The 14,215-nt window shown below is 38.9% G+C and overlaps 1 protein-coding gene and 1 non-coding gene across 2 annotated transcripts in view; both read left to right on the forward strand.

The window, feature by feature from the left end:
- The window catches only part of LOC119950329 (contactin-3-like), a 281,892-nt gene that overhangs the window by 24,468 nt on the left and 243,209 nt on the right, over nucleotides 1-14,215 (forward strand). The window lies entirely within an intron of this gene.
- LOC119920493 lies at nucleotides 5,542-5,679 on the forward strand. The gene has a single exon (XR_005448235.1). It is a non-coding gene; the product is annotated as a small nucleolar RNA SNORA7 (small nucleolar RNA).

A 14,215-nucleotide genomic window follows, 5' to 3' on the forward strand; every position in this document is an offset into this window, starting at 1 on the left:
CCTGAATGGTGGCCTAGCTCTGGGAGTGGTAGAACTCTGAGAATATTTACTTTTAATTAGAACAAGTTGTCCTCCACCAACTACCCCTGGTTTACCTATCCTCTCTTCACACACTATTCCATCTCTATATGTTGCCAACTTGTACTTCCCAAGCGCTTAGTACAATGCTCTGCACACAGTAAGTGCTCAATAAATACGATTGAATGAATGAATGAATGAATATTCCCCAACTCTCTCTCTGTTTCCCAAACTAGTCTTCTAACTACATCTTTCAGTTCTCCCCACTGTATGCTTTTGCTCACACTACTCCTCTTGGCTTGGAACTCCCTCTCTTCTTAAATCCGACAGACCGCAGCTCTCTCCACATTCAAAGCCCTCCTAAAATCCACCACCTCCAACAAGCCTTACACAGTTAATTCCCAGAACACAGTGCCTGTCCCCATTAGGTCTCATTTTCAGTATCTTTGTAATGTGTGTTGATTCAACTGTATGTTCAGTTGTTTAGTTCAACAATTCTAGTTGTTAATATTTTTATCTCTGGCTTCCCCATTAGACTTAAGCTCCAAGTGGGCAGGGAACATGTATGTCACTTCTTTGTTCTGTACTTCTCACAGGCCTAGTACACTGCAGTGCGCTCAGAAGTTGTTCAATAAATAATAATAATAATAATAATAAGAATGGCATTTATTAAGCACTTACTATGTGCAGAGCACTGTTCTAAGCACTGGGGAGGTTACAAGGTGATGAGGTTGTCCCAGTAAATATTACTGGTCCTAAACTGTTGCTCCTCCTCTATTTTTTAAGGTATTTTTAAAGCACTTATTATGTACTAGGCACTGTACTAAGTGCTGGGGTAGATCCACGCTAATCAGGTTGGACACAGTCCATGTCCCATGTGGGGTTCACAGTTTTAATCTCCATTTAACAGATGAGGTTAATGCGGCATAGAGAAATTAAGTGATTTGCCCAAGATCATGCAGCAGAGAAGTGACAAAGCTCGGATTAGAACCTAGATCCTCTGTCTCCCAAGCCCATGCTCTATCCACTAGTCTACACTGCCTGAAAAATTCCTTTTCCAGTACACGCAGCACATCGAGCGCTGAAAACTAATCAAAAAGTAAATATGCTCTTTGCATACTCTATGTTTAAAATCTCCCTGCATTCTCTGTACCTGGAATCCCTACTTATGTACATGTACATGAGCCCTTTACCTTCTGCTGTTCAACCATGTTCACCATATGCCCCTATTTCACATTAGATACATCCATAATGGGGAGTTCTTTCCTTCTTTGCATTAGATTAATCTAGACAAAGGGAGGAGAGACTCCAGAGAAAAGACCGTGACTGTGAGCCCCATGTGGGACAGAGACTGTGTCTAACCTGATAATTCTTGTATCTGCCCAAGTGCTAAATTCAGTGTCTGGCACATAGTAAGTGCTTAACAAATGCCAGTCAATCAATCAATCATATTTACTGAACACTTACTGTATGCAGAGCACTGTCTAAGCACTTGGGAGACTACAGGGTAACAGAGTTGGTAGAAACATTCCCTGCCCATAACGATCTCACAATCTAGCGGGGAAGACAGACATTAATATAAATAAGTAAATTATGGATATGTACATAAGTGCTTGTGGGGCTAAGGGGAAGGAGAGTAAAGGGTGCAAGAGTGATAATGAAAGGAGTAGGAGAAGAAGAAATGAGGGTGCAGTTGTGGAAGCCCTGTTGGAGGAGATGTGCTTTCAATAAGGTTTTGGAGGTGGGGAGAGTGATAGTCTGGCAGATATGAAAAGAGAGGGCATTCCAGCCCAAAGGCAGGTTGTGAGTGAGAGGTCAGTAGTAGGATAGATAAGATCCAGATACAGTGGTAGGTTGGCGTCGGAGGAACCAAGTTTTTGGTCTGGGGTGTAGTAGGATGTGATGAGATAGTCCATGTATACCCACTGTAACTTTAACCTTTGACAGATTGGCCTCCGAGCCCATGAAAGGGGGAGTCACCAATGTGCCCCATGTCTTCTTCATTAAGATAAGTTGGGCTGGGGAGAGACAAAAGGTCTCAGGCATATCACTGTTTACTAACAGGCCCAATTGAAGATACCAGTGATTGTGGGACAGAGAAAATCTAGGCGACCTTTCAAATTAAAGTGTGTCTTCTCCTCTTTTCCCAAGTGTACCTGTGTCCTACCTGTGTGAGCACATCATCCTCCGTGACACTTCCAGGGCTATTTGTTCTGGAGCAGTGGCCAGGTCAGTGAAGGACATGGGAAGTAGGAGGAGAGATCGTCCTTGTTATTAAAACTCCATCAAGACAACTCTAATCTTTACAAGTGCTTAATATGTGCTCTAAACGTGAATTAAATCTTCCCCAGTTGCAGTTTAAACTCATTTTCCCTTGTTCTCATTTCAGTGCCTTTGCCAACTCTAGTTTTATGTAGGAGTTTACACCTTGAAGTGCAAGAGAAGTGGGAAGATTGGGCTGGCACATTTATGACCAGTCGGGGTACAGGTTTGCCAGTTTCTGTCAGAGTAGCATTTAGAATGACCAGCTGCTCATGGTTAATTTACCTCATCCCAGTGAACACTTTGTTCACAATGGGGAGTTGATTTACTTAGTTACTATACTGTAAGGTTAGCATACTATAAGCTTAGGTACTATAAGCTTAGTCTTACTATAAGAACATGTCTTTCATCAATATGACATTGTACACTTTTCAAATTTAAACATAAACATCAGTGAACCATATATCCATTTTCTGGAACACACACACACACACACACAAACTCAAGTAAACTAATTTTTCTAGTTTGCCTTTTAGCAAATTTCTTCATATAGCTGTAAATGAAAGATGTTATTCTATGTTCAGTTCACTTAAACTGAGGGTTGCTCATAATCATTTTACTTAATTGTTGCTAATGGTTTTTATTTTTCCAAATCTCTCTGAAGTATGACATCAACATATTGCTAGTAGTTTGTGATAAAGTAATCTCAGCCCTTACCTGAGAGGAGTTTCCATTCAACTTTCAGTTGTTTTTCAAATGTCTACATCATTTAATTTGATTAAATCCATTAGGAATAATAATTCCCTACTGAGCACATCAAATTCACTTGGACAAATGCCTTAAAACAATGAGAAATGCTGTGAACATGAATATGGCAAGCGACATGAAGTAGCCCTGGGGCTATTCATAGAAGAGGAAATACAGAAATGTCAACAAAGACGATAAGCATAAAGGTAACTGTAATACTTTATATTTTTAGCACAACGATTTTAGGTGTTTTTAGTTGATTTTAGAACAACGCACCAGTTTGACTCAATGTTGCAAAGTGATGAAGGAAGGAAAAAATGGATTTGAAGATGTAACCTTCCCAATGGGCGGCGTTAGTTTGCACACTTTCATTGAACGGCAGAGACTGAGTTATATCCCACTGGGCTTCTTGGCTCTCCAGTGGGGTAAAAAATGCATTGTGGAAAGAGAGACGATGCGTGAGAAACATCTGGAACTTCAAAAAGGAAAGAACTGTTGGGTACCAGAGCATGTTGAAAGAATAGGAAGAAGGGTAGCAACTGTAGGGGGTATGTCATTTAATGCTCTTTCTCCTCAAAAGTAACAGTGGAACAATGTATTACAGGGTTGCATGGTGCATTGGAATGTTCAGTTAATCAGGCAATCTAATTGACTGAACATCTGCAGCTGCTTTATCATTACTCTCAAATGGGTATTACAGCTCTGTCTGCCAGTGTGGTTTAAGTGTCTCTTAGCCTTTCCTGCATAAACTCACTTTGAGTTTTACATTTCTTCTCTTTTTAATTGCATTTGGCCCAAACCTGACTTCAGTTGATCTGCTTTAAACATCAGATGCAATCAACTTTTCTTCCCATTACACTATTTTGCTGGATAGGTTGGAAAAAGATTCATTATCTAGGCTTCAGAGTGTGGAAGCAAAACTTTCCACAAATGACTGAGGTAAAGCCTCTTTACTCTTGTGTTAAAAGAAAACATCCTGCAATAATTCAGTGCCAAACGGTGGTGGTGAACACACAAGTAGGAATTGCTTTTTCATAAGTGTCAAAGACTTTTTATCTTTTTACCCTTTTACCTGACTTGTCCTTTTGGCTTATCTGAAAATTCTATTCTGTCTCAAATATGCCTTATATACCACCGACTGAACAATTTTATTAAAATGAATTGTAGCACTTAAAACAGTGCTTTGCACATAGTAAGCACTTAATAAATGCCATTATTATTATTATTAGTATTATTATAAGCACAGGACTGGGAGTTGGGAGACCTGAGGTCTAGGCTCAGCTCTCCTACTGGCCTGGTGGATGATCTTGAGCAAGTCACCTAAGCTCTCTGTGCCTTAATTTCTCATCTCCTCAGCTAGATTTCTAAACTTCTTTTCTTAAAGATGAATGAGAGGTTTTTTCCCATTATTCCTGACTTTGGACTGGGATGGTGATTTCCTTAAGCTTTGGAGCTGTGACCATGTCTTCACATTTTGACCCATTCTCTGTACTTAACCCCAATACTGCCAAGTATGTTATACATATCGAAGTGTCTTCTTCACAGACTTCCCTCCTCGACTGCGGTGAAGGTAGCAGTGTACACAGAGCCATGCAACTCCCTTAGTCAAGAAAAGGCTAGGCAGTTTTCTTAATAAAGAATAGAAGTCTTTACCTTGGTGATAAACAATGTATCCCATGATCTGTTCAGCTTTGACATTCCACTAGTTCCTCGTGATTTTGGTAGGTCTTCACTTTGTTATGACTATGACAAGATATAATTTGTTGATGATAGATTTCTTGCTTTACTGCAACTGTCAAGTACATATTCACCCTCACAAATTTGAGGCCACCAAATTATTCCATCCTTTTCCATGGAATCATTTTGAACAGATGGATCTACATACTGTATATTTTTATGTAACTGGTCGTTTATTAGCAACCTTGTTTTTACTGTGGATAGGAGTCATATCCAAATTTATGTTTTTCAAAGTATCTTGCTTGATTTTCTTATCTCGTTAAATCCTGTGACAAAACAACAACAGCTGCAAATGTCCAATGATGTCAAAAAAACCCTAATAAAAATGCATATACAAATTTTGAAACCTTGTGTCCAACCAAATAAAGGAATTTTCAGATTTTCTGTGAGAGAGAATAAGGCTCATCCAAATACACTGGCTTACTTGAATACCCGTGGAATTAGGCTCCAAAATGAATAATTTTATTTCTTTTTTTTTAGCCTGGATTTTTTAACCTGGCAACTTGCAAGACCCACTCCTTTAGTTTGGCAAGGCCAAACCAGAAGAGCATTTGGAGTTTTAAAAAATTGTGTAATATCCCATCCATAAAGCATTCATTTAGTAATGTACATTTTCCTTCTACTGATTGTTATTAAATAAGGTAGCGAGAGATGGAAATTCATGGAAAGGCAGAAGTAACCAATTCCACGATCCTTTAGTACCAAAGAGTGTGTTAATGATTTAACTGGATACAATGACTCTGTAATAAAATTAATCCTGTCATTTACCATCACTTGCACCTCTCAGGGTCGCACCTGGAGAGTTTTCAGTACTCTACCAGTCTCAACTATGGGAGGGAGAGTCAAGCAGAGGCCTATCCATTCCATTCCTAGCTTGGCCAGTGGCTGGAGAGTGGAAGGCGATCTCCTATAAATCAGAACTCCCCTGTCCTGGGCAGCAGCCCAGACCATTGCTTGGTGGACTTGAAAATTCAGTCCAATGGACATTTGTGGAATTCAGGAAAAAACTTTGTCCAAGTATTTGTTTAATTTAAAGAACACACGATGGTGTACTACAATAGTCTATATTTTCTAGCTCTAATGTGATTCTCAGTTTGGAATGGACTTTTGTATCAAAAGTTTCTCCTGTATATCTGTTGAATATTTTACTGTCAAAGCCTTCTTCAGCCATTAACTGTACTATGCCAATAGGTAATTCTGAATATCAAGACTAATGATATGAATATGAACATCTATAATTCTGAGAAAAGGAAATGTATTCTTTCATGAGGAATTAACTAATTGTTGGTTCAGTAAACATGTCTACCTTTTGAGTTCATTTGAGTGTGCATTTAGAGAACTGATGCAGTTGAGCTATGCTATTAAACTGCCTAACAATGAAAAACAGAAAACGTATTTTGATCTCTGTATTTGACTTGTTTCTTCTTTAGTTAATGGTAACATATCCAGACAGTTCCTCAGTTGAGGTGTGCGTATACATATATATATATATATATATAGAGAGAGAGAGAGAGAGAGAGGAATCTACATGTATATGCACATATGTGTATTCTTGCAAATTTAATTGCTTTTTAAAATAATTTTTCTCCCTTTTATATGTACAGTTCAGTTCCATCAAGATGCTCTGTCAACCACAGACATCCCTGCTGGCACATAGGCAAGCTGTATAGGCAAGTCACAACAACTGCCACATGTTTAAGCTCCTTTTTAATGAGTGAGTCTATGTGGTTGTGGCACAAAAATCTAATGAGGCCCCAGAGGAACCTGAATTGCCAATATTTTTCAACAAATTATGGAATAATAAGTATTTATTTTGCATGTTGTTAGTATCATAAAGCCCATTGATTCAAATCACTGGTATCCTTGTATTCCAATATTAGTAAATTATGAATGACCATGAATCTTGTTTTTTCTGTCTTTTTTCAGAAATATTATTTCTGTATGTGGGAGTGTGTTTTTAAAACAGCTTAAGGAAATCCTTATGATGGGCATTTTATCAGTAGAGAAGCAGCGTGGCTCAGAGAAGCAGCGTGGCTCAGTGGAAGGAGCACGGGCTTTGGAGTCAGAGGTCATGGGTTCAAATACCAGTTCCGCCAATTGTCACCTGTGTGACTTTGGACAAGTCACTTAGCTTCTCTGTGCCTCAGTTACCTCATCTGTAAAATGAGGATTAAGACTGTGAGCCCCCCGTGGGACAACCTGATCACCTTGTAACCTCCCCAGCACTTAGAACAGTGCTTTGCACATAATAAGTGCTTAATAAATGTCATTACTATTATTATTATTATTAGATTATAGTATTTTCACTTTCTATTTGAATACCAAATTAGGTCGAAACAAAACTCTTGCATTTAGTTTATATATTTGACCGCTTGCAAGGTGCAGCTAGCTACCGACCTGATTTTATTGCTATTAACATTTAGAATGTACACTGCATAGCTTTGCAGATATGTTTTAAAACCTCTACCTGCAATATCTATGCAGGGAAGTAGCATATCTTAGTGGTAAGAGCATGGTCCTGGGAGTCAGAGGGCCTGAGTTCTAATCCCAGCTTTGCCAATTGTCTGATCGATGTTGTAGATATCATTGCCGAGCTCTTATCCACGCTCTGCCTCTCGCCTGGAATGCCCTCCCTTTTTCTGTCCGACAGGCCATCACTCTCCCCACCTTCAAAACCTTATTAAAAGCACATCTCCTCCAAAAGGTCTTCCCTCACTGTCTTATTTCCTCAACACCCACTCCTTTCTGCATCATCCTTGCAGTTGGATTTGCACGCTTTATTTACCCCACCCTCAGCCCCCACAGTACTTCTGAACATATCTGTAGTTTATATTAATGTCTGTCTCCCCCTCTAGACTGTAAGCTTGTTGTGGGCAGGGAATGTGTATACCAACTCTGTCCCAAATGCTTAGTACTGTGCTCAGCACACGATTGATTGATTGATTAACTGCACAGAAATATATTATTTTCTCCTGAAGCCCCCCTTTAACTCTTAATGAGAAAATAAATCAGATCCTCCCACTGTCTATTCAGTCGGCATACTAGAATAGATTTGTTACTAGATTAGATAAATTGGATAGTTTCAAAAACTGCATTAAGCCTTTTAAGCCACCAGTACATTATTTAGTATTTTAATGCTAAAAAGCCTTGCCTGGCTTGGCTGTTCCACTGCCTGGTCTCAGGAAATTATGCTGAAGCCCCCCAGGCTAGACTCAAGATGAAATGTCTTTGTGTGACTCAATCACTGCTAACGTTATTTGTTCATTCATCTGAGGCTTACCTTTTGCAGATTAAAGAAAAAATAACATTTTTCTTTGCAATAGAAATACCTTCACCTCACGAAAACATAGCCAGTATGCTCACTGAAGAGGGATGTTTATAGTTGTAATCAGTTTAGAAATAAAAGAATAATCCCTTGATTGTGTATTCAGTGGACAGAAAAATAGAATGTTTTCTCTCTACTTGACCCATCCAAGGGTTACAGAGGTGCTGCAAGTAGTTTTAGAGAGCTGAAAGCACTATAATTGGTTCAGCAGTCCTACAGAACAGATGTGTTCCTGCAGTGCTGAAATGTTTTCAACAGAAATAAATGCGTAATTTACCTTAGAAATTTGGTAGGTACTTTGGCAGCATACATAATTTTTGTCTCTCAGAACTGAAAGATGTAGTCTCTCAGATCTAGAGAGTTTATGAGTAGAGGGGTGGAGAGAAAAGAGTACCTATCTGGGATAAAGGAGATTTGGGTTCTAGTCCCAGATCTGTCACCAAACTGCTGTGTGACCTTGTTTAAGTCACCTAACCTTTCTGTACCCACATTTCCTCATCTTTAAAATGAGGATAATAATGCCTGACTCTCCTTACCTCAAAGGGATAGTGTTAGAAAAAAAACTAATAATACGAAAACACTGGAAAAAAATGTAAATTGTATACAAAATCAAGGTGTAATTATATTTATACATATATATTTATATATCTGCAAAATGTTATATTCATCACCCTCAGTAGTATTATTGAGTGCTTACTTTGAGCAGAGTACTACACTAAGTGCTTGGGGAAAGTACAACAGAGTTTGTAGAAATGTTTCCTGTCCACAGCAGGCTCATAGTCTAGGGGGGAAGACAGACAGTAATGTAAATAAATAATTTATAATGTATAATTAATGGTATGTTCATAAGTGTAATGGGGCTGAGGGTGGGGCGGATAGGAAATGCCAAAAGTTCACAGATTCAAGTGCATAGATGACACAGAAGGGAGAGGGATCTGGGGAAAAGAGGATTTAATTGGGGAAGGCCTCTTGGAGGTGACTTCAAATATGCTAACGAATATTATCTAATATCTGTTCTGTGGGTATGTGTTGGTCCTTATTCTGAGGTGATTTTTAAGAGTCCATCAAACAGATTTTAACAGTGTTCCTAGCATGGAGGGAAACCATATAATTAAAATTAAGTAATTTTAATGTGAATTAAAATGAACAGAAATGTCTATATGCCTGTTTATTATAGTGGAAAGTTTCAGTATCAAACATCAAAATATCAAAAGTTTGACACTTTCAATTAAGAAGTGAAAACTGCTTTTCCTTCAATCGGAAAATTTGGTTCTTCATTAGTTAGCTTTATTATGTTGTTGCATAATTCTTTGTATATTGTTATAACATAAGGTTAAATTAAGTTCATACCATAATCCATTGACATGAAAATTCTAATAATGTCTTTCCCCTTCTAATGACATGTTGACCTCCCGTGTCAGTTCCTCAATTTATTTTCCACCTTGTGGTTTGTGATCGATATAAAAAATCAGTTCTATTTCTCTCTAGCTCTTTTGAGTTCCTGGAGTTCTGATTAATTTAGACTCAATGACTCTACAAATTCCTTCAGTGAAAATTGAAAGTTTAACTTGAACTTGTCAGTCAGATGTGATTAAAGACCAGCTGGGAAGAAGTAATGATTTCCTTAGGTAGTCTTTAGAAATCATTGAATTTCACCTTTCTCGGTGAAGGGATCGTCTAATTAGGGGCTCTTGTTTGTGAACCCCAAGTTTCTATGCTCTCTGATTTCATTCTACCTACTGTCAGCATAGATAGAGCACTGGATTTGGCACCACAAAACCATCATCATCAATCGTATTTATTGAGCGCTTACTATATATATGCCTGTGGTTACTCTGTGATGTTGGATAAGTTTGTTGGGCCTGAGGGTTCCCTAGCTTCTCAATTTGGAAAAAGGGTGTTCTATAAAGCTGCACAGTACTTCTCACCCAGGTTTTGAAGTTCAATAGCTAATATATTTTCTGTTTGTTGGGTTCCTAGTATGATGGTGAACCATGTACTCAAAGGAAAATTTGGATATAATAAGAACTTTGAGGTGACTTTCAGATTATAAATTCAACTAACCACCATATCTGGCTGCTCGACGGAGCAGTGACAATGAAATTTGCCTATTCTATCAAACTGCTGAGATTTTCACCTTATCATATTTTTAATCAATCAATGGTACTTATGGAGCATTTACTGTGCGCAGAGCAAAAAAAAATTGAACCTCTATCTAGGCAAAATATCAGGATGAAATTAAGACTTCAGTTGTATTTCATTGTAACTGTGTGACTTTTAACAAATAGTTAAGCCCAGAAACATCATTTAGCAAGTTATTGTTTCAAAACTGAACTTCAATCTTAGGGATTCACAGACTTTTTATCTCATAGTAGACAAGGGGTAAACTTTGTGACCCACAGTCATGAAAAATATAGATACAAAATTAGAAATCATTGAGAAATTATAGTGTAGAAATTGTAGACTTCCTATTTTAGGTCTGATACTTCTAAAACATGGAAGATTGCCAGCCAGCAGATAAGGAAAATGTTGTGCTAACTACACATTTTCATAGTTCTAAGAAGTCTCAACCCCAGAAGAGGTAACCTTATGGAAAAAATAGTGTCTAGACAAAGGTGTTGTCTGGCAGATCTGAGTTTAGTCTGTTAATCTGGATGCACCTCTCCTGATTCGATAAGCCAAATCTTTGGTATCAGGATGAGAATAACACCTTGCAGAGGAAATATAAATAGAATAAAAGTACAAAAGGTAAATGGGGAGTAATGTTTTTTGATCAAATTTGGTTAGCATTATTTCAGTGCAACTCCCCATTCATTAAAAGACATGAAAACATTGGGTTCTGGAATGATGGAAAAAAAAAGACAGCTCTATTTGGTATGGGAATGTCAGTATTTTAATTTTTTCCCCTCTCCTTTTTTTTTCCCACATGGAGGGCAGAGGAATTTTCGGCACCACTCTCTATGCCATATTCTGACCATATGTTTTCATTCATTACTCTTTTGTGCTCAGTTCTGGCAGAGAAAATATTCAGATATATAAAGTTGCTTATTCTATGACCTTACAAAAAATGGGCCCAGCATGAAGACGTAATAAATGCTGTTGATGATGACAATGATAAGAAAAGAGTTTTAAAATTAACTCAACATTCTCACTTTCCTTAGTTTGTGTTACATTATTCAAACTAAAATTAACAGATGTTTTAACCATGAAAATTAGCATTTATATTACACTTTAAAAAACTGTTTTGCAAACAATATAACTAATTAATTTGCAGAAAGCCCTCTGCAAAGTCTTATCCTCCATTTTACAAATAAAAAGGTTTAGATAGACTAAGACATTTGTTTAGACCTGGTCATTAGCAGCACCAGTTTTATACTTTGAAAGCGCTTATATGCCTGCCTTCACTTCAAGTACTCGTCTAGTTCCCAAATTATCTTTTTCTTAGAAGGAAAGAATGCGCTATACAAATAATATTGTTAGGAAACCATACCTATTAGGTGCTGCAGAAAACTGAACTAAGCTCTTGAGGAACACACCAAACAATTAAAAGATGCTCGATTCCTGCACTCAAGGAACTTAAGAAGTGAATCCTATAATTTTGAATTGATTTTCATCAAATCTGGAAACATGATGCTGATGATGGTGAAATAAGATGATTTCCAATCATTGGGTTGTTTGGAGCTACCAAGAAACCCTAAAACCGAATTTGACTACTGTACATTTCTTCTGGAAAACTACTCCTTCTACTTAAATACTGAAACTTTATTATTTGATAGAAATCGGGCCAGAATTCTCTGTAAGAAGCCCTTTGTTGACTTATAATGGGTTGGGCATTTGGGTTTTGTGGCTTGGCCTGGCAATCACAGCATAAAACTCAGAGGCAAGTAATATGCAGCTTAGGTACTTCAATTATGAAGGTGTCTTGGATATTTAAGGGCTTCTCTAGACAGCTAAAGTGTAGGGTGGGAATTAGTGAATACCCTCAACAGCCAATCCTCATAACTCCAGCCAAAAAAATCAGTAGACAACAAATACATATATATGATTTGACTACAAAATGCATATAGCTGATAGGACAGTCTAACAATGTGACACTTTACTTTCATTTCAGCTTCTGAATAAAAAGTGAGTTGTTCATGTAACCAAGGAAATCATTCCTGTCGCACAAACCTAACATATCCAAAATGGAACTTTTCATCTTCCCACTCAAATCCTATCCGCCCCCTGTATTTCCCATTGCTGTGCACTATCCTCCTGTCTCACAAGCCATTACCTTGGCATTATCCTTGACTCATCTCTCTTACAATTCACATATTGAATCTGTCACCAAATCTTGCCAGTTCTACTTTCACAGCATCACTAAAATCTGCCCGTTCCTCTTCATCCAAAGTGCTACTAAACCTATCCTGTTCTGCCTTGACTATCACATCAACCCCTTTGCTGACCTCCCTGTCTCATGTCTCTCCCCACTCCAATCCTTACTTCACTCAGTGTGGCTTAGGGGAAAGAGCACAGGCTTGGGAGTCAGAGGACGTGGGTTCTAATCCCGCCTCTGCCACTTGTCTGCTGTGGGACCTTGGGTAAGTCATTTAACTTCTCTGTGCCTCAGTTACCTCATCTGTAAAATGGAGATTAAAACTGTGAGCCCCACATAGGACAACCTGATTACCCTGTATCTACCCCAGTGCTTAGAACAGTGCTTGGCACATAGTAAGTGCTTGACAAATACCGTAATTATTATTGTTAGTCAGTTACCCAGATTATTTTATAAAAAAATTCTGTTCACATCTCCCTCCTCCTCAAAAACCTCCGATGTTTGTCCATCTGTCTCCGTTTTAATCAATCAGTTGTATTTATTGAGTGCTTACTCTGCGCAGAGCACTGTACTAAATGCTTGGGAAAGTACAATATGACAGAGTCGGTAGACGTGTTCTCTGCCCACAAGGAGCTTACAGTGTAACAGTCTCCAGTCTACAGCATCCACGTCAAACAGAAACTCCTTACCATCAGCTTTATATGACTCAAATAAGCTCGCCCCTCCTCTCTTACCTTGTTGATTTCCTACTACAACCCATTCCTAACACTTAGCTCCTCCAACACCAACTTATTAGTCATTGTACCTCGATCTCACCTACCTCACTATCAACTCCTTGCCTGTTTCCTCCCTCTGGCCCGGAACTCCCTCCCCCTTCATATCTGACAGACGATCACTCTCCTCACTTTCAAAGCCTTATTAAAAATCACAGCTCCTCCAAGAGGCCTTCCCTTTCTAAGCCCTCATTTCCCCTACTCCCTTTCCCTTCTACTTCACCTATGCACTTGGATCTGTACCCTTGAAACACTTGATAGTGATCCCACTCTCAGGCCCACAGCATGTACGCATGTATCTGTAATTTATATTTCTGGAGAGAAAGCTCCAGGTGGGCAGAGACTGTCTCTACCAAACCTACTCTCCCAACTACTTAGTACAGTGCTCTACAAACCCAATAAGTTCTCAATAAATACCAGTTATTTATCCATTCAGTTGTATTTATTGAGTGCTGACTGTGTGCAGAGCACAGTACTAAGCTCTAGGAAAAGTACAATACAACAGTAAACAATGACATTCCCTGCCCACAAAGAGCTCACAGTCTAGGGTGGGAGAGACAGACATCAATACAATTCAGAAATGTACATAAGTGCTTTGGGGCTAGGAGGGGGGAAAGAGCAAAGGAGCAAGTCAGGACAACACAGAAGGGAGTGGGAGATGAGGAAAAGTGGGGTTTAGTCTGGGAAGGCCTCTTGGAGGAGATGTGCCTTCGATGAGGCTTTGAAGAGGGGAAGAGTGGTTGTCTGCTGGATTAGAGGAGGGAGGGCATTCCAGGCCAGAAGCAGGACATGGGCTAGGGGTCGGCGGTGAGACAGGTGAGATCTAGGCACAATGAGAAGGTTAGTCCTAGAGGAGTGAAGTTTGTGGACTGGGTTGTAGAAGGAGAGAAGCGATATGTGGTAGGAGCAGGGAAGGTGATAGAGAGTGCTTTAAAGCCACTGGAGAGGATTGTTTGTTTGATATGGAGGTAGATGGGCAACCACTGGAGTTTTTTGAGGAGTGGGGTGACATGTCCAGAACGTTTTTGCAGAAAAATG

This window comes from Tachyglossus aculeatus, chromosome X1 (assembly GCF_015852505.1).
Source record: "Tachyglossus aculeatus isolate mTacAcu1 chromosome X1, mTacAcu1.pri, whole genome shotgun sequence".
In the NCBI taxonomy this organism is placed as follows: domain Eukaryota; kingdom Metazoa; phylum Chordata; class Mammalia; order Monotremata; family Tachyglossidae; genus Tachyglossus; species Tachyglossus aculeatus.